At 48.7% G+C, this 19,086-nt stretch overlaps 1 long non-coding RNA gene across 1 annotated transcript in view; it reads left to right on the top strand.

Moving 5' to 3' along the window:
- Positions 1 to 19,086, top strand: part of LOC138949385 (uncharacterized) — a 68,980-nt gene that overhangs the window by 39,484 nt on the left and 10,410 nt on the right. The window lies entirely within an intron of this gene.

Raw genomic sequence — 19,086 nt, 5'->3', positions numbered from 1 at the left:
CCGAGATTCGAACCCACGACCTTCCGCTTGGGAGGCCCGCGTCTTATCCACTTTAGGCCACTGTGTCCCAAAGAAAAACAAAAAGTGGATTCAGAAGACTCCAACATTATCGATTGTCAACCATGCCCGGCCAAGCGTCAGATTAAGAATGAGCGACCGAAGATCGAGAACAACACTAATACACCTCACACACAAAAAGAACTGTACCAAAGAAACAATGGACGGTGCATTTTCTAAAGCCTGAGTATAACTGATTGTTACACCCCCGGTATAGGGGTGTGTATAGGTTTCGCTCGATGTGTTTGTGTGTTTGTGTGTTTGTGTTCGCACATAGATCTCAAGAATGAACGGACCGATCGTCACCAAACTTGGTGAACAGGTTCTATACATTCCTGAGACGGTCCTTACAAAAATTGGGACCAGTCAAACACACGGTTAGGGATTAAGATTCTACAAGGACTTAGAGAGAAACACCCCCGTTGCTCAAAGGGAAATAACCATTCTCACTGCACCCATTCTCACTGCCACCAACTGAGAAGGTTATTTCCCTTTGACCAACGGGGGTGTTTTTCCTATCTCGAAGGAATTTCTTGTTTAAGTGTACTTCACGAAGTTCGCTGCATAAAGCTTTGGCACTAAACTTTCTAAAAAACAAGAAATTCCTACGAGGTAGGAAAAACACCCCCGTCAAAGGGAAATAACCTTCTCAGTTGGTGGCAGTGACTGAGTGAGAATGGTTATTTCCCTTTGACCATTACAATGTTTCTCTATAAGTCCTTGTAGAATCTTAATCCACCAATAACTCCGTAACCGTGTGTTTGACTGGTCCCAATTTTTGTAAGGACCGTCTCAGGAATGTATAGAACCTGTTCACCAAGTTTGGTGACGATCGGTCCGTTCATTCTTGAGATCTACTTGCGAACACAAACACACAAACACCGCCACAAACACACAAACACATCGAGTGAAACCTATACACACCCCTATACCGGGGGTGTAATAAAGATTTTGCAAAGTCTACGCGAAATCAACTCTGGGTTCAACTAAGGACTGCCTTAAGCCTTGGCGAGTTATAATTCTGCATATGCGTTCAAAAAACGCACTTAATGCTATGACCGCGAGAGTCACGGTAAAAAGCATACTCCTTCCCGCGAAAACAGGTATTCTCACCGTCTCCGATCTGACCAAGCTTTTAAATTCGATAAGACCATGCATCCACTTGCTCACATACCAAAACTAAGTAGACTGGGTACTCTCTTTTGCACAGTGGAAATTCTTTGATGAATTAATTCGAACAAGAAATGAGTTCATCACAAAATCCAACTCACACCTCAGGGAGCTGATTTTTGGTATGAGACTAAGTGGAGGGATGGTCGTAGCCCATCAACAAATCTGGCCAGATCGTCTTCTTTGTTTTCCTTCTGCGTTCTTGAGCTGAAACTCCCACGTACACTTGTGTTTGTTGCACGAGTGGGGTTTACGTGTATGACCGTTTTTACTCTGCCATTTAGGCAGCCATACGCCGCTTTAGGAGGTTGCATGCTTGGTATTTTCGTGTTTCTGTAACCCACCGAACTCTGACATGGATTACAGGATCTTTTCCGTGCGCACTTGGTCTTGTGCTTGCGTGTACACACAAAGGGGGATAAGGCACTAGCAGGTCTGCACATGTTTTGACCTGGATGATCTGAAAAAATCTCAACCCTTAACCCACCAGGCGGTACTGGCCGTGATTTGAACTCACGACCTTCCGATCAAGAGGCCGATGTCTTATTCACTAGGTCACTGCGCCCGTCTGGCCAAATCTGAGAAGGAGGGCCGATGTCTTATTCACTAGGTCACTGCGCCCGTCTGGCCAAATCTGAGAAGGAGGGCCGATGTCTTATTCACTAGGTCACTGCGCCCGTCTGGCCAAATCTGAGAAGGAGGGCCGATGTCTTATTCACTAGGTCACTGCGCCCGTCTGGCCAAATCTGAGAAGGTGGACCGAACTGTTTTCATGGGAAGGAGTGTGCGTTTACTGCAATGGCCGCGGGAAGATGGAGCGAAGAGCTGATTGTTCATGCAAAAGATGTTTGGGTCAATATAAGTTCTTCTTCTTTGTCTTCTTCTTCGTTCATGGGCTGCACGAGTGGGATTTTACGTGTATTGCCGTTTTTACTCCGCCATTCAGGCAGCATGCGCCGATTTCGGGGGAAGCATGCTTGGTATTTTCGTGTTTCTATAACCCACCGAACTCGGACATGGATTACAGGATCTTTTCCGTGCGCACTTGGTCTTGTGCTTGCGAAGGCACTAGCAGGTCTGCACATAAGTTGACATGTGACAGGGGGATCTTTTCGGATTTAAATTAGACGATTTTTCGATTGGTTTATGAACATGTATGAGTATAGGGCTCAAAGCTCAGAGGTTGGGAACAGGTCAATTTAACAGATGTTCTTTTTAAGCCCTAAGGTAAAGTTGCTTTGATGTTTTGTAAATAATCCCCCCCAAAATCATCTACCACTAGCCCTTCAGCTGGTCTATATTTTGTTGAAAACTGAGTTGAAGGTGTGCAATCTAGGTAGCCATTTTGGGAAGGTATTTAGCAAAAATTTCAAGTGACATGTAGTTTCAAAACACCTGCACTGATTTGTTCGAAAATACCCAGTAACTATATACTAATCAATTAACAGAAATTTAACCGGCAAGCGGTTTCCTTCACCCAACTCAGTGTCAATTGTCCTGGCTAGGAACGCATTCCTTGAAGCAGACAAAAAACCGTTAGATTCGGGTTTTCAAATCCGAGAAATCGCAGTTCAGCCGTGTAAAATTGTAATAACTTAATTAGAGCTCAAACGCCAAATTAAAAGTATTCCTGGTGTGTGGCAACATAATCACACCCTTCCCCCTCCCGCCTTCTCAAACCGAACTGTATAGCTCTTATGACGATTAGAGACAGTTTTGGGTGCATTATAGCCATTATTAAATATAAAAACAGGTAACGGATTGTTTCTGTTTGTTCTCCTGTTTTTGATTTTGGAAAATAAAATGAGTGCACAATGATATTATATCCCTTCACAAAGAGGGGAAGGGGTGGGGGGTGGGGGGGGGGGGGCTTGGGTGTTCCGACACCCAGGAGAGTGGGCACATCGTTGACTCTGGGAAATACATCCCCAACGGAATCCGATGTCTAACCTCACGCTAACGGCGACTGGCAGGTTTCAAAGCCAGCACGTTACGGGCGGAGGAAGCAAAAAAAAACCAAAAAGATGATACAGGAGGATACAAGGATAAGATTGTATATAGAGCTCATGGAAATTGGGGTTGCTTTCTCTCTTGGGAAAGCGAGCAATACAGTACGACGCTACACATTTTGTTTTTCTGTCTTCCATCCGTGCATTTATGTGTCTAAGCCCTGAGACTTCCGCTGTGAATTGGGTTCTTTATCTTGCGCATGGGTGCACACGGGGGTGTTCGGACACCGAGAAGGGTCTGCACAAAGTTAACCCTGGGAAATATATTGTGGGGATAGAACCCACGCCGATAACGACAATTGGTTTTGAAGCCAGCGCCGCTACCGACTGAGCTATTTCCCCGCACAGCTAGGCTTGTTGAGACCCCTACAGGAGAAGTCAGCGCTGCTACCGACTGAGCTATTTCCCCGCACAGCTAGGCTAGACGAGACCCCTACAGGAGACGTCAGCGCCGCTACAGACTGAGCTATTTCCCCGCACAGCTAGACTAGACGAGACCCCTACAGGAGAAGTCAGCGTCGCTACCGACTGAGCTCTTTCCCCGCACAGCTAGGCTTGTTGAGACCCCTACAGGAGAAGTCAGCGCTGCTACCGACTGAGCTATTTCCCCGCACAGCTAGACTAGACGAGACCCCTACAGGAGAAGTCAGCGCCGCTACCGACTGAGCTATTTCCCCGCACAGCTAGGCTTGTGGAGACCCCTACTGGAGAAGTCAGCGCTGCTACCGACTGAGCTATTTCCCCGCACAGCTAGGCTTGTTGAGACCCCTACAGGAGAAGTCAGCGCTGCTACCAACTGAGCTATTTTCCCGCACAGCTAGGCTAGACGAGACCCCTACGGGTGAAGTCAGCGCCGCTACCGACTGAGCTATTTCCCCGCACAGCTAGGCTAGACGAGACCCCTACAGGAGAAGTCAGCGCCGCTACAGACTGAGCTATTTCCCCGCACAGCTAGGCTAGACTAGACCCCTACAGGAGAAGTCAGCGCTGCTACCGACTGAGCTATTTCCCCGCACAGCTAGACTAGACGAGACCCCTACAGGAGAAGTCAGCGCCACTACCGACTGAGCTATTTCCCCGCACAGCTAGGCTAGACTAGACCCCTACAGGAGAAGTCAGCGCTGCTACCGACTGAGCTATTTCCCCGCACAGCTAGGCTAGACTAGACCCCTACAGGAGAAGTCAGCGTCGCTACCGACTGAGCTATTTCCCCGCACAGCTAGGCTAGACGAGACTCCTACAGGAGAAGTCAGCGCCGCTACCGACTGAGCTATTTCCCCGCACAGCTAGGCTAGACAAGACCCCTACAGGAGAAGTCAGCGCTGCTACCGACTGAGCTATTTCCCCGCACAGCTAGGCTAGACGAGACCCCTACAGGAGAAGTCAGCGCTGCTACCGACTGAGCTATTTCCCCGCACAGCTAGGCTAGACGAGACCCCTTACATGAGAAGTCAGCGCCGGTACCGACTGAGCTATTTCCCTGCATAGCTAGGCTAGGCGAGATCCCTACAGGAAAAGTCAGCGCCGGTACCGACTGAGCTATTTCCCTGCACAGCTAGGCTAGACGAGACCACTACAGGAGAAGTCAGCGCTGCTACCGACTGAGCTATTTATTTCCCCGCACAGCTAGGCTAGACGAGACCCCTACAGGAGAAGTCAGCGCTGCTACCGACTGAGCTATTTATTTCCCCGCATAGCTAGGCTAGACGAGACCCCTACAGGAGAAGTCAGCGCTGCTACCGACTGAGCTATTTATTTCCCCGCATAGCTAGGCTAGACGAGACCCCTACAGGAGAAGTCCGCGCTGCTACCGACTGAGCTATTTATTTCCCAGCACAGCTAAACTGAAACTGAAACTGAAACTGAAACTGAACTTTATTACCAAAGGATAGAGGTTTTAGGCAAAGCCTAATCTTACAACCTGTCCCTCATACAAGCTAGGCTGGATGAGACCACTACAGGTGAAGCCAGCGCAGCTACCGACTGAGCTATTTATTTCTCCGCATAGCTAGGCTGGATGAGACCACTACAGGAAAAGTCAGCGCCGCTACCGACTGAGCTATTTATTTTCCCGCATAGCTAGGCTAGACAAGACCCCTTCAGGAGAAGTCAGCGCTGCTACCGACTGAGCTATTTATTTCCCCGCATAGCTAGGCTAGACGAGACCCCTACAGGAGAAGTCAGCGCTGCTACCGACTGAGCTATTTATTTCCCCGCATAGCTAGGCTAGACGAGACCACAACAGGAGAAGTCAGCGCTGCTACCGACTGAGCTATTTATTTCCCCGCATAGCTAGGCTGGCTGAGAAGCTGTGTGACGACCTGGGTCGAGGTCCACAAGAAAGTTACCAACGGGGTGAGGGCCAGCCACGGGTTTGGATTGGTTGAAATTGAGATGTGTTGTGATTTCAACGAATCAGACTCCCCGGTTTGTTCTCACCCGGTTGTGTGGCACACACGTCTGCCTTGTGCACCCCAGTTCTGGCGGCCCTGAAGCAGACGGCGACATTCTTATGCACCACAGGAGTGGACGTTGGAACAAGCGAACGAGAAGAAGAAGACAACAACATTAACGAACACAACAGAACAGACGGCGACAGAAATAGTATGGATCAAGACTGACTTTCTTTATTCCAAACCAAAACAATCTTACGTCACCGAATGAACACCGGCACGGTTGGCCTAGTGCACAGTGGCCTAGTGCACAGTGCTGGGTCCGTTGTTGTTCCTGTGCCATATCAACGACCTCCCAGACTCAGTCCAGTCGTCTGTCAGACTTTTTGCGGATGACTGTCTCCTCTACCGCCAGATCCGCACCTTTCAGGACCACCTTACGCTACAGGCAGACCTAAAGAGCTTGGAAGAGTGGGCAAACCAGTGGGGGATGAGGTTCAACGCTAAGAAGTGCTACGTCCTCTCCACCAGATCCACATCCCACTACTTCTACAGCCTCGGAGACACCATCCTCCAACAGGTCGAACAGAACCCGTACCTCGGCATACAGATCTCAGCCGACCTGAAGTGGGGCCCCCACATCACCAGTCTCTGCAAGAGGGCAGGATCTATCCTGGGCTTCTTACGCCGGAACCTCCGGAACTGCCCACGTGAGTGCCGTCGCCTTGCCTACATCACTCTTGTCAGGTCCACCCTTGAGTACGGGGCGGTGGTCTGGGACCCCTACTACAAACAAGACGTTGAGAGACTCGAACGCATCCAACGCCTAGCCGCTAGGTTCATCATGAAAGACTACGTGTCCAAGGACCCAGGCTGCGTCACCAAGATGCTAGAGTACCTCCAACTCCCTACACTCCAGGAACGCCGTCAGCAACTTCGCCTGACGATGCTGTTCAAAATCATCAATGGACTTGTACCTGCCTTACCCCCTGACTCCTTCCTCACCCCGGTGAGCGTATCTCGGCGCCGAGTCAAGCCTAAAGCCTACGAGGGGTATGAGAGCCAAAACATCCTCCAGAGACAGGCAACCAACAACAGCCGCTGTTTCAAAGCTCCTACCTCAAAGACTGATCAATACAGGAACTCGTTCTTTATAAAGACAGTGATCGAGTGGAACAATTTGAGCGAAGCCACCGTCACCCTGACCACGCCCAGCGCCTTCTCATCGGCGTTAGGGGGGCAGAAACCAGTGTGAGAGCCTCAGTAGTTTTTATCCAGTTTTTAACATTGTAACATAGCATTTTTTAACTGTGCTTGAAAAGCCTACATTCTAGGGCAAACGGACTAAAACCGCAAGTACAGCAGCAAGAAGACCAGCTGGAGTTGTACACAAAATCCACCTTGTGTACAGTGAACTTTTAAGACTCTTTTAGATGCGCACACCCAAAAAACGTCACGTTGATAGTCGTCGTCGGCTTCTGTGGCGCACCCGCCAACCACCAACCCAGGCGGGTTATCCAGATCCAGATCCAGGTAAGGCGTCCGCCCCGTGATCGGGAGGTCGTGGGTTCGAACCCCGGCCGGGTAATACCTAAAACTTTAAAATTGGCAATCTAGTGGCTGCTCCGCCTGGCGTCTGGCATTATGGGGTTAGTGCTAGGACTGGTTGGTCCGGTGTCAGAATAATGTGACTGGGTGAGACATGAAGCCTGTGCTGCGACTTCTGTCTTGTGTGTAGCGCACGTTATATGTCAAAGCAGCACCGCCCTGATATGGACCGACCCACTTTATTCCAAACCAAAACAATGTTAAGTCACCGACTGAACTCTAACACAACCAAACCACACCTCATCTTTACCAGCACAGCCAAGTCAAAACCAACACTCGGTGTCGACCGCACGACGTGTGAACAGTGAGTGTCAGTGCCTGCCCACAGCGCGCAGCTTAAATCAAACCTTAATGACTTATGTCACCGCAGTGGGGCCGTGATTCATACTCATCGTTTATTTCCACTACATTCAAAGTGCTAATGCGGAACATCCCTGTAACCCAAGATCTACTATCCCAAATACTAATGTGTTCCAGCGGCATTGGCCGTTCCATCGCGACTGGAGATAACGCCCGTGTAATGCAATATTTGCTACGTAAATTACTAATGCCTTCCATCGGGGCTGGCCCTTCCATCGCGACAAAAGTTGACGCCCGTGGAATCCGATACCTGTATTTCCTACGTGAGCTACAAATGTGTTCCAGCGTGACCACGTCAGAGAAACGCCCGTGTAACCAAATATCTGCCATTCCAACTACTAACGTATTCCAGCTCGGCCGAAGATTAATGTAATGAAAACTTACGATCCCAACTGCCATTGAGATTAATTTTTGTCTGGCTAAAACGACATGTGAGTAATGAGAAACACTTACACTTTTGTCTTAATTGTTTCGTGGTTAATTTCCACTTTTTCATTTGCTGAAAAGCGACAGATTAGTACGTGTCCAATTGCCCGTATGTTCACGCAAAGATGAATTGCTTTACAGTAAGTCAAACTACTTAAACGGGATAAACATTAGTGGAAAAATGATTATTTATTTCCTTGTAGACAAAAAATGAGTTTTGAAAGGGCTAACACGTCACGCATATGAAATTGAGAATATGTGCGCGAGCAAAAGACTTCCATTAATACTCGCGTAAATCTAAAATCTGATTTTGATATACGGATACCCAAACGAGTCGATTCCTATCGCCGCCAATGGTTCTGTATTAATGCATGAATCAAACTAGCTTTCCCGCTCTTACAAATGTGATTTTCAGTAATCGAATATTTGTACGTTAAACATTGTATATGAGATTTTCTAAACTGCCAATGAATTCATTTGTCACGCTTCTGATATAACTGGGAGGCGGTTAAATAATTAATCGAGAACTATATTATATATGCTGATGTTTCAGATCGTTTCTTTTCTTTTAATGTCATTCTCTTTTGCTTCGCCTGCCAAACATGTAAAATATTACAACAAGACTGCCTAGTCTGTTTCATTTTCAAAGATGTTCACACTTTATCCTGTCTTGCTCCTTTATGCAAGACAGAATTGTCAGGCTGGAATCAGTTGAAACTAATTACGCCTGCCGCGTTTGGTCGTGTTTTGTGATCAGCCTATAATGGCGATACATTGAGCGGCTTTGGTCGAGTGCATGGTGTTTGTTTCTGAATACTTTGTATTTGTTTATAATCGCATGTTAAAGTGTTTTCATGAAGCTGTATTATACACGAGAGAGTCGGAGTGGCGCAGTGGTTAGAGCACCGGCACGGTTGGCCTAGTGGTAAGGCGTCCGCCCCGTGATCGGGAGGTCGTGGGTTCGAACCCCGGCCGGGTCATACCTAAGACTTTAAAATTGGCAATCTAGTGGCTGCTCCGCCTGGCGTCTGGCATTATGGGGTTAGTGCTAGGACTGGTTGGTCCGGTGTCAGAATAATGTGACTGGGTGAGACATGAAGCCTGTGCTGCGACTTCTGTCTTGTGTGTGGCGCACGTTATATGTCAAAGCAGCGCCGCCCTGATATGGCCCTTCGTGGTCGGCTGGGCGTTTAGCAAACAAACAAACAAACAAACAAGCAGTGGTTAGAGCGCACGCTGGAGGTCGTGGTTCGTCCCCCACTCGGGCAAATACAAGTACAAATACCCGATATTTGTCCGTGCGCTCTCCAGTCCACCCAGCTGGAAATGGGTACCTGACCCCATTCAGGGCCGAGGAAGGCAAGGACAGCGAGGGAGAGGAGATGGGCATCGCCCTTGTAAAAGCTGGCCCCAGAAAAGTTGAGATCTCTAACATCTCTCGCTCTCACGAAGACGTCAAGTTATTGACAAACTGACAAGTTTCAATTTTGTAGAACGTCGTCGCATTTGTATTGTTTGTTTGTATTGTCATTTTAAAGACAAATTCCTTCTCGTTCATCGATCTGAGCAGGCTTTTATATGGGATTCGATGGTAAGACGCCGGCCTCCCAAGCAGAAGGTCGTGGGTTCGAATCCCGGCCGCGCCTGATGGGTTAAGGGTGGATATTTTTCCGATCTCCCAGGTCAAATTATGTGCAGACCTGCTAGTGCCTTATCCCCCTTCGTGTGTACACGCAATCACAAGACCAAGTGCGCACGGAAAAGATCCTGTAATGCATTTCAGAGTTCAGTCGGTTATAGAAACACGAAAATATCCAGCATGCATATGCTTCCTCCGAAAGCGGCGTATGGCTGCCTTAATGGCGGGGTAAGAACGGTCATACACGTAAAACTTCACTCGTGCTTGGGATTTTCAGCCCACGAACGCAGAAGAAGAAGAAGAATATGGGATAAGACCATCCCGCCACTTTGTAACATACGAAGTATCAACAGTCTTCGTGCTCCCTGGGTGCAGTGAGCAGTTGTTATTGATTATTGTTTTTACCTGCACTCAGTGGCTGTTACAGAAATACATTCCTAACTAAAACATTCTTCCTCTTCTTCTTCTTCTTCTTCTTCTTCTTCTTCTTCTTCTTCTTCTTCTTCTTCTTCTTCTTCTTCTTCTTCTTCTTCTTCTTCTTCTTCTTCTTCTTCTTCTTCTTCTTCTTCTTCTTCTTCTTCTTCTTCTTCTTCTTCTTCTTCTTCTTCTTCTTCTTCTTCTTCTTCTTTTTCTTCTTCTTCTTCGTTCATTGGCTGAAACTCCCACGTTCACTCACATTTTTGCATGAGCGTTTTTTTAACGTGTATGACCGTTTTTACCCCGCCATTCAGGCAGCGTACGCCTATGTAAAAACCTCGCCAGGTGAGCCCAATTGTTTTACACGGAAAGGAGTGTGCTTTGAATTTCTGTTGTCTGTTTCCAGAGACCTGCCTACAGTTGAAAGGGTGAAACGAATGGTAAGAGATCTGAGAACAAAAAAACTCTGTTCTCAAACAATCGGAATTGGAACAATAACATGGCATATCATGCTATTCGACTAACGGTACACATGTTATCGCAGTCGCGTGTTTTTATTTTTTTTTAAATTTTAATTTTTTCTTACTCTTTTTTTTTATGTCGTAAAGCCTGTAAACTATAAGACATTAAAAAAAAAAAGAAAAAAAAGAGATCGCGAAACAATTGCCGCCATGTTGAGTGCGATGCTCGCCATTCTCTGTGTGGGCGTGTCTGTGGTGCTGAGTGACACCTCGACAAGAAACACACTCCACGGGACAACCAGTCGCGCTCAGTCTCCCCTCACGTCCACAACGTCGTCACTCGCCCTGCAAAGAACCACAGGAGCTCTTCGGGATGGCGCTGAAGGTGAAAGTAGCGCCGACGGTTGGATCCGCTATGAACCGTCTTCGCTGGGCAGTTCTGGTGTTTTGGATGAACACACCGACACGCACGCTGAGACTCTAGCAGGTGTCGACACGGGGCATGAACACACCGACACGCACGCTGAGACTCTAGCTGGTGTCGACACGGGGGATGAACACACCGACACGCACGCTGAGACTCTAGCTGGTGTCGACACGGGGGATGAACACACCGACACGCACGCTGAGACTCTAGCAGGTGTCGACACGGGGGATGAACACACCGACACGCACGATGAGACACTAGCAGGTGTCGACACGGGGGATGAACACACCGACACGCACGTTGAGACTCTAGCAGGTGTCGACACGGGGGATGAACACACCGACACGCACGATGAGACACTAGCTGGTGTCGACACGGGGGATGAACACACCGACACGCACGATGAGACACTAGCTGGTGTCGACACGGGGGATGAACACACCGACACGCACGCTGAGACTCTAGCAGGTGTCGACACGGGGGATGAACACACCGACACGCACGTTGAGACACTAGCAGGTGTCAACACGGGGGATGAACACACCGACACGCACGCTGAGACTCTAGCAGGTGTCGACACGGGGGATGAACACACCGACACGCACGCTGAGACTCTAGCAGGTGTCGACACGGGGGATGAACACACCGACACGCACGCTGAGACACTAGCTGGTGTCGACACGGGGGATGAACACACCGACACGCACGCTGAGACTCTAGCAGGTGTCGACACGGGGGATGAACACACCAACACGCACGATGAGACACTAGCAGGTGTCGACACGGGGGATGAACACACCGACACGCACGTTGAGACTCTAGCAGGTGTCGACACGGGGGATGAACACACCGACACGCACGCTGAGACTCTAGCAGGTGTCAACACGGGGGATGAACACACCGACACGCACGCTGAGACTCTAGCAGGTGTCAACACGGGGGATGAACACACCGACACGCACGCTGAGACTCTAGCAGGTGTCAACACGGGGGATGAACACACCGACACGCACGTTGAGACTCTAGCAGGTGTCGACACGGGGGATGAACACACCGACACGCACGCTGAGACTCTAGCAGGTGTCAAAACCGAGGATGAAGCGACATCGACCAACACCTTTCGCGCAGACATGTTGAGAGGTAGGAAGACAACCTTTACTAAAAACAGTCAACAAGGCAACGCTAGAGAAGCAAGCCCAGCTACTACAGTTGCGCTAGAAACACCAGAACATAAAGACCTGAATATGAGCAAGACAAGAACGAAAACACAAAAAACGGACGACCTGAACATGCACAACACAGGAACGGAATCACCAGAAAATGACGACCTGAACATGTACAACACAGGAACGGAATCACCAGAAAATGACGACCTGAACATGTACAACACAGGAACGGAATCACCAGAAAATGACGACCTGAACATGTACAACACAGGAACGGAATCACCAGAAAATGACGACCTGAACATGTACAACACAGGAACGGAATCACCAGAAAATGACGACCTGAACATGTACAACACAGGAACGGAATCACCAGAAAATGACGACCTGAACATGCACAACACAGGAACGGAATCACCAGAAAATGACGACCTGAACATGTACAACACAGGAACTGAATCACCAGAACATGAAACCTTGAACATGTACAACACAGGAACGGGATCACCAGAAAATGACGACCTGAACATGAGCAACACAGGAACTGAATCACCAGAACATGAAACCTTGAACATGTACAGCACAGGAACGGAATCACCAGAAAATGACGACCTGAACATGTACAACACAGGAACTGAATCACCAGAACATGAAACCTTGAACATGTACAACACAGGAACGGAATCACCAGAAAATGACGACCTGAACATGTACAACACAGGAACTGAATCACCAGAACATGAAACCTTGAACATGTACAACACAGGAACGGGATCACCAGAAAATGACGACCTGAACATGAGCAAGACAGGAACGGTAAGGAATTCCAGCAGTACTCGCTACAATCTCTACTGGGAAGGGTGCACCGAGAAAAATGTGCCTGAGTTCTTTGGCACCGAGGGAACAGTGCACGGTATATTCGGTACACCTGTACCCAAATCACTCAAGGGAGCAAAACCGACATACGAAGAAATCAAAGAATTGGCAATACACATGTATTATTCTAACGACACGAGCCAAAAGGAAAGTGTCAATGACTGTCACTGGGCGATCAGGGTGCCAGAAGGGTTTGACTATGTCTACTTTATCTACACCCCCCTGGAAGACCCGTGCACTAGCAAGTACACTATACAGTTTTCACCCGACAAATGGCTCTATGCTGGCCTGACGAAACTGCCCAACGCAAAACTCAACTGCAGGACGCTGAGGAGGCAAGTCTTTGTCCAGAACACAACCTTGTATTTCTATTTCTATGAGAACTTGTACGTGACCGCCAACACAACCTTGGTCCCCCCCAACTTCACGATCGACTTCTTCGCCTTTAAGGAAGATGTCCGCAAGCGTCTGAACGTGACTTTCACGTCTCGCACAGCGGGCGAGATCACGCAGTGGGGGTATGACGGGACGACCAACGTCCTGTGTTCCATTAACGCTATGTACGAGCTGCTTGTGCCTCGGGGTCACGTGATGATGCTGAGCTTCGCTCGCTTTCACTGGGATGACGACCTCCGCTCCTGTCCCGATGGCGGACTACGACTGTACGCTCTCGGCGGGTTTCGCGAGACGGGGCCAGGGAGGGTGGGGAGGATGCTCGACCACGTGTGTTTGACGACCAGGCTTGCCAACGTGTACAACACGTCTCTGCTTCTCCATGCGCAGTCTGCACGCGACTGCGGTAACTCTGCTACAGGCATGAAACTCCGCTTCTCCTTTCATCCAGCCGCCAGCCCTCCCCCCACGCTCAACGAAAGCTACTTCAACTGCTCAGGGCCCGACTACCCCAGCTTCAAGCAGCACCTGCAGTGCAACTTGGTGCCAGAGTGCATGGGGGGCGTCGATGACGAAGGACCGTTCTGTCCGTACAGCAGCCCGGCCTGCCACGGTCTTCCCAGCACAGCCGACAAGTGCTACATCAAACACGAGATGTGGAAGGACACGTCGCACTGGGCCGCGCAGCACGAGTGCCGCAAGGAGTTCGGGGGTGACCTCGCCAGCATGAAGACCAAGTCGGATTGGGATACCGTGCTGAAGATTTACCAGTTCGGCACGTACACCAGTCGTCTCATTATCGGTTTGCGCACGGGCCACTCGTCCTTCCCCGACATGTACAGACACAGCTTGAAGTGGATGGACGGCAGCATCGCGCAGTCGGTCTACGCCTATTCCGGACAGTACCATCGCAATCTTTTCCAAAGCGGTGAGGACTTTCTCGAGACGTCCCCCCACAGGCAGTCAGAGATGTGTGGCTTTGTGGAGTTTGACGGCACGCTTCGTGTAGCCTTCATCAAGTGTGTGCGAGACACAGTGTCCAGCTTATACTATGTTCTGTGCGAGTTGAAATCTGTTGTATTGCCGAGTGAGGGACTTGATCTGCCTGTCTTGACTTTCCCGTTCCGAGAGGTCGCAAACAGAACTAAACTGAGCTTACTTTTTTGTGAAAATGGCCACGTGGCTCTTGACTTCCTGTCATGTGACCCCAGAAGCTATTGCCGATTGGACAAGCAGTATCCACGTGAGTGCAAGTTGGCAGAGAGCGGTGGAAGTCGGGAAAATTCCGTGACGTCAATGTTCGTGTGTGATGACGCCACGATGACGGTGCACTACACATTGGTGTGTGACTTCAGAGAGGACTGCGATGACGCGTCAGACGAGACGTTCTGTGAGCACACGGACCCCTGTCCGGGTTTCCAGTGTAGCAACAAACAGTGCGTGTCGCGCGCCATGCGGTGTGACTGGGACAGAGACTGCTACGACCAGTCGGACGAGGAGCTGTGTGAGGACGAGATTCACCCCGAGGATAGGACCTTCACCGTGCCTCTCGTGCCCAGGCTCTATCCCCCCGCTGTCATTGACTATGACAAGGATGGCTTTTTTCATCAGGTAGGTGGATGCATTTTGCACTTCTATTTGCCGTTCATTTGGCATATTTCTCCGTTTGAATCCAACGAGATTATTTTCTTGTGAAAATGGCCAGTGTGTGCAAGATGCCTTGCACACATTTTTAACAGGGACTTGTATAGCGAAGGAACAGGGGCAGGGGCGTGGCGGTGGCAGAGAGACGTTGCAAAGACGTAGTAAATGGAAGCACACCTAATTTTGTCAAATTTGCTTTTCCAGTGTGTTTCCACTTTTAAGTCATTTAGGCCAAAAAAAAAAGAAGGTCTGTTTACGGTAACATAGGCCCAAAAAATAGGGTCGGTAGGTCGGGATTTTTTTTTCTTCCAAAAAACCATATTTTCACGTTATTTTGCATAAAAAAAAAAAAAACCAATTTTTCCTTTTTTTTTCCCCCAAATGCCAAAAAAAAGTCTAGGGTCGCGCGAAAAAAATAGGGTCGGTCGGGTTACCGTAAACAGACTTTTTTTTGGGCCTTAGCAATGTACTTGAACAAACTCTTAAATGTAAAACGTGAGTAGCTGTGCACTAAATTCTTTGACAGAGGCAATTCGTTTTGCCCACTAAAACTACTATTCAGTTGCCGATAGAAAGTGATTCTACTAGACTACATCCTGACCTACTTTCCCCTGTTCTTCCTAGATGGGATTGACCTAAAAATATGTGCAAGAAGCCATGTCGTAGTTATATTTATGTGTGCGATAAGCTGTGTCCGACTTACATTTTTTCCCCCCTAGAGTCCCATGGGAGAGTCGGACCCATGCCCCGACACCCACTTTCGCTGCCCGGACGACTACTGTCTGCCTGTGTACGTGCGGTGTAACGGGGTCAAGGACTGTGTGGGAGGGGGCGACGAGGTGGGCTGCCAGTACGTGCAGTGTCCCGGTCTGTACCGCTGTCTGTCCTCCGCTGTCTGTTTGCACGCTGACCACCTGTGTGACGGCTGGCCGCAGTGTCCGCAGCGTGATGACGAGTGGCTGTGTCAACGCGACTGTCCTCGGGCGTGTCAGTGTCAGGGTCACGCCTTCGTCTGCTCGTTCAGCTTCCCTGCTGCCAACTATCCCCACCTGCGTTACCTGGACGCAGCTGACGCCGCCATGGACCCTCGTGACGTCACTGGTCTGACCTACCTGGTGTGGCTGAGGTTGTCGGGGTGCAGTATCGTGCAGGTATCTGTGATGAACCTGCCCAACCTGAGGACCCTGGACCTCAGCACTAATTACATCTTTCGGCTTGATGGGAACGCCTTCAGGACGCTCAACAACCTGAGGGTTCTGGATTTGAGCAGCAACCTCATCGCGGAGCTTGACATGGATGTTTTCCTGGAGATGGAAAATCTGAGACATCTGACTCTCTCATCCAACCCTGTCAGTCACATCTTTAAAGGCGGGTCAGAAGCCAAGCATCCTAACTTGCAGTCACTGGAGATATCGAGAACCCCCTTGGAGCTGTTTAGCGGCGACAGCTTGTCCTCTTTCTCGGGCCTCACGCGCCTGAACCTTTCCCTCAACGCCATCGTCGCAATCAATGATACTGGGTTCACCGCCACGCCGGGCTTGGTCACACTCGACCTGCGCGGAAACCCTCTCAAGGTGTGTCTGTGTTTCTATAGAGCTGTGTGTCGTGTAGTTAATGTTGTACGAACCCTCTGAAAGTGTGTCTGTGTGTCTATACAGCTGTGTGTCGTGTAGTTAATGTTGTACGAACCCTCTGAAAGTGTGTCTGTGTGTCTATACAGCTGTGTGTCGTGTAGTTAATGTTGTACGAACCCTCTGAAAGTGTGTCTGTGTGTCTATACAGCTGTGTGTCGTGTAGTTAATGTTGTACAAACCCTCTGAAAGTGTGTCTGTGTGTCTATACAGCTGTGTGTCGTGTAGTTAATGTTGTACGAACCCTCTGAAAGTGTGTCTGTGTGTCTATTTAGCTGTGTGTCGTGTAGTTAATGTTGTACGAACCCTCTGAAAGTGTGTCTGTGTGTCTATACAGCTGTGTGTCGTGTAGTTAATGTTGTACAAACCCTCTGAAAGTGTGTCTGTGTGTCTATACAGCTGTGTGTCGTGTAGTTAATGTTGTACGAACCCTCTGAAAGAGTGTCTGTGTGTCTATACAGCTGTGTGTCGTGTAGTTAATGTTGTACGAACCCTCTGAAAGAGTGTCTGTGTGTCTATACAGCTGTGTGTCGTGTAGTTAATGTTGTACGAACCCTCTGAAAGAGTGTCTGTGTGTCTATACAGCTGTGTGTCGTGTAGTTAATGTTGTACAAACCCTCTGAAAGAGTGTCTGTGTGTCTATACAGCTGTGTGTCGTGTAGTTAATGTTGTACGAACCCTCTGAAAGTGTGTCTGTGTGTCTATACAGCTGTGTGTCGTGTAGTTAATGTTGTACGAACCCTCTGAAAGTGTGTCTGTGTGTCTATACAGCTGTGTGTCTTGTAGTTAATGTTGTACGAACCCTCTGAAAGTGTGTCTGTGTGTCGTGTAGTGTGTCGTGTAGTTAATGTTGTACAAACCCTCTGAGAGAGTGTCTGTGTGTCTAAACAGCTGTGTATCTTGTAGTTAATGTTGTACGAACGCTCTGAAAGAGTGTCTGTGTGTCTATACAGCTGTGTGTCTTGTAGTTAATGTTGTACGAACTCTCTGAAAGAGTGTCTGTGTGTCTATACAGCTGTGTGTCTTGTAGTTAATGTCGTACGAACCCTCTGAAAGTGTGTCTGTGTGTCTATACAGCTGTGTGTCGTGTAGTTAATGTTGTACGAACCCTCTGAAAGTGTGTCTGTGTGTCTATACAGCTGTGTGTCGTGTAGTTAATGTTGTACGAACACTCTGAAAGTGTGTCTGTATGTCTATACAGCTGTGTGTCGTGTAGTTAATGTTGTACGAACCCTCTGAAAGTGTGTCTGTGTGTCTATACAGCTGTGTGTCGTGTAGTTAATGTTGTACGAACCCTTTGAAAGTGTGTCTGTGTGTCTATACAGCTGTGTGTCGTGTAGTTAATGTTGTACGAACTCTCTGAGAGAGTGTCTGTGTGTCTATACAGCTGTGTGTCGTGTAGTTAATGTTGTATGAACCCTCTGAAAGTGTGTCTGTGTGTCTATACAGCTGTGTGTCGTGTAGTTAATGTTGTACGAACCCTCTGAAAAAGTGTCTGTGTGTCTATACAGCTGTGTGTCTTGTAGTTAATAATAATAATACGAGAATAATAATACGAGAATTTATTTTGCGCACATATCTCACCACAAGGCGACTCAAGGCGCACAGTACGAAATATGAGAGAGCCCTGAAATGCAGCCGCTCGGCGCAGAAGGGACAGCACTCAATATATTTCGGGGGAAGCATGCTGGGTATTTTCGTGTTTCTATAACCCACCGAACTCTGACATGGATTACAGGATCTTTTCCGTGCGCACTTGGTCTTGTGCTTGTGTGTACACACGAAGGGGGTTGAGTCACTAGCAGGTCTGCACATAAGTTGACCTGGGAGATCGGAAAAATCTCCACTCTTAACCCACCAGGCGGCAGCGACCGGTATTCGAACACACGATCTTCCGATTAGGAGGCCGACGTCTTACCACCACGCCATTGCGTTAATGTTGTACGAACCCTCTGAAAGTGTGTCTGTGTGTCTATACAGCTGTGTGTCTTGTAGTTAGTGTTGTACGAACCATCTGAACCCTCTCGACAGTCAGTGTTCACCTCGACCGCAAGCGCGGTCTCGGAGGAACACTGACTGTCTCGATCTGTGTAAAATGTTATATTTTGGTCATAAATACAAATAACGTCCAATCATTTAAATAAATACACTGTTGTGTGCACCAAGGACTATCCTGGCACGCTGCTGAAGCCACTAGATGACCTCCACTATCTCTACACGGACGACTACAAGCTGTGCTGCAGACAGAGTCTGCCCGACTCCTTCCCTCAGGACGGGGAATGCGTGGCGCCATCTGTCGACCTGTCGTCATGTGAAGACCTCTTACGCTTACAGGTACACCGGCTCTTTTTTATCAACAACATTTCAGCCTGAATTTCTACCCAGTTAAATCAGCCATAAAAGTCCAAA

Source organism: Littorina saxatilis, linkage group LG15 (genome assembly GCF_037325665.1).
Source record: "Littorina saxatilis isolate snail1 linkage group LG15, US_GU_Lsax_2.0, whole genome shotgun sequence".
Classification (NCBI taxonomy): domain Eukaryota; kingdom Metazoa; phylum Mollusca; class Gastropoda; order Littorinimorpha; family Littorinidae; genus Littorina; species Littorina saxatilis.
The sequence above is the reverse complement of the archived record's forward strand: the minus strand, read 5'-3'. Positions and strand labels throughout refer to the sequence as shown.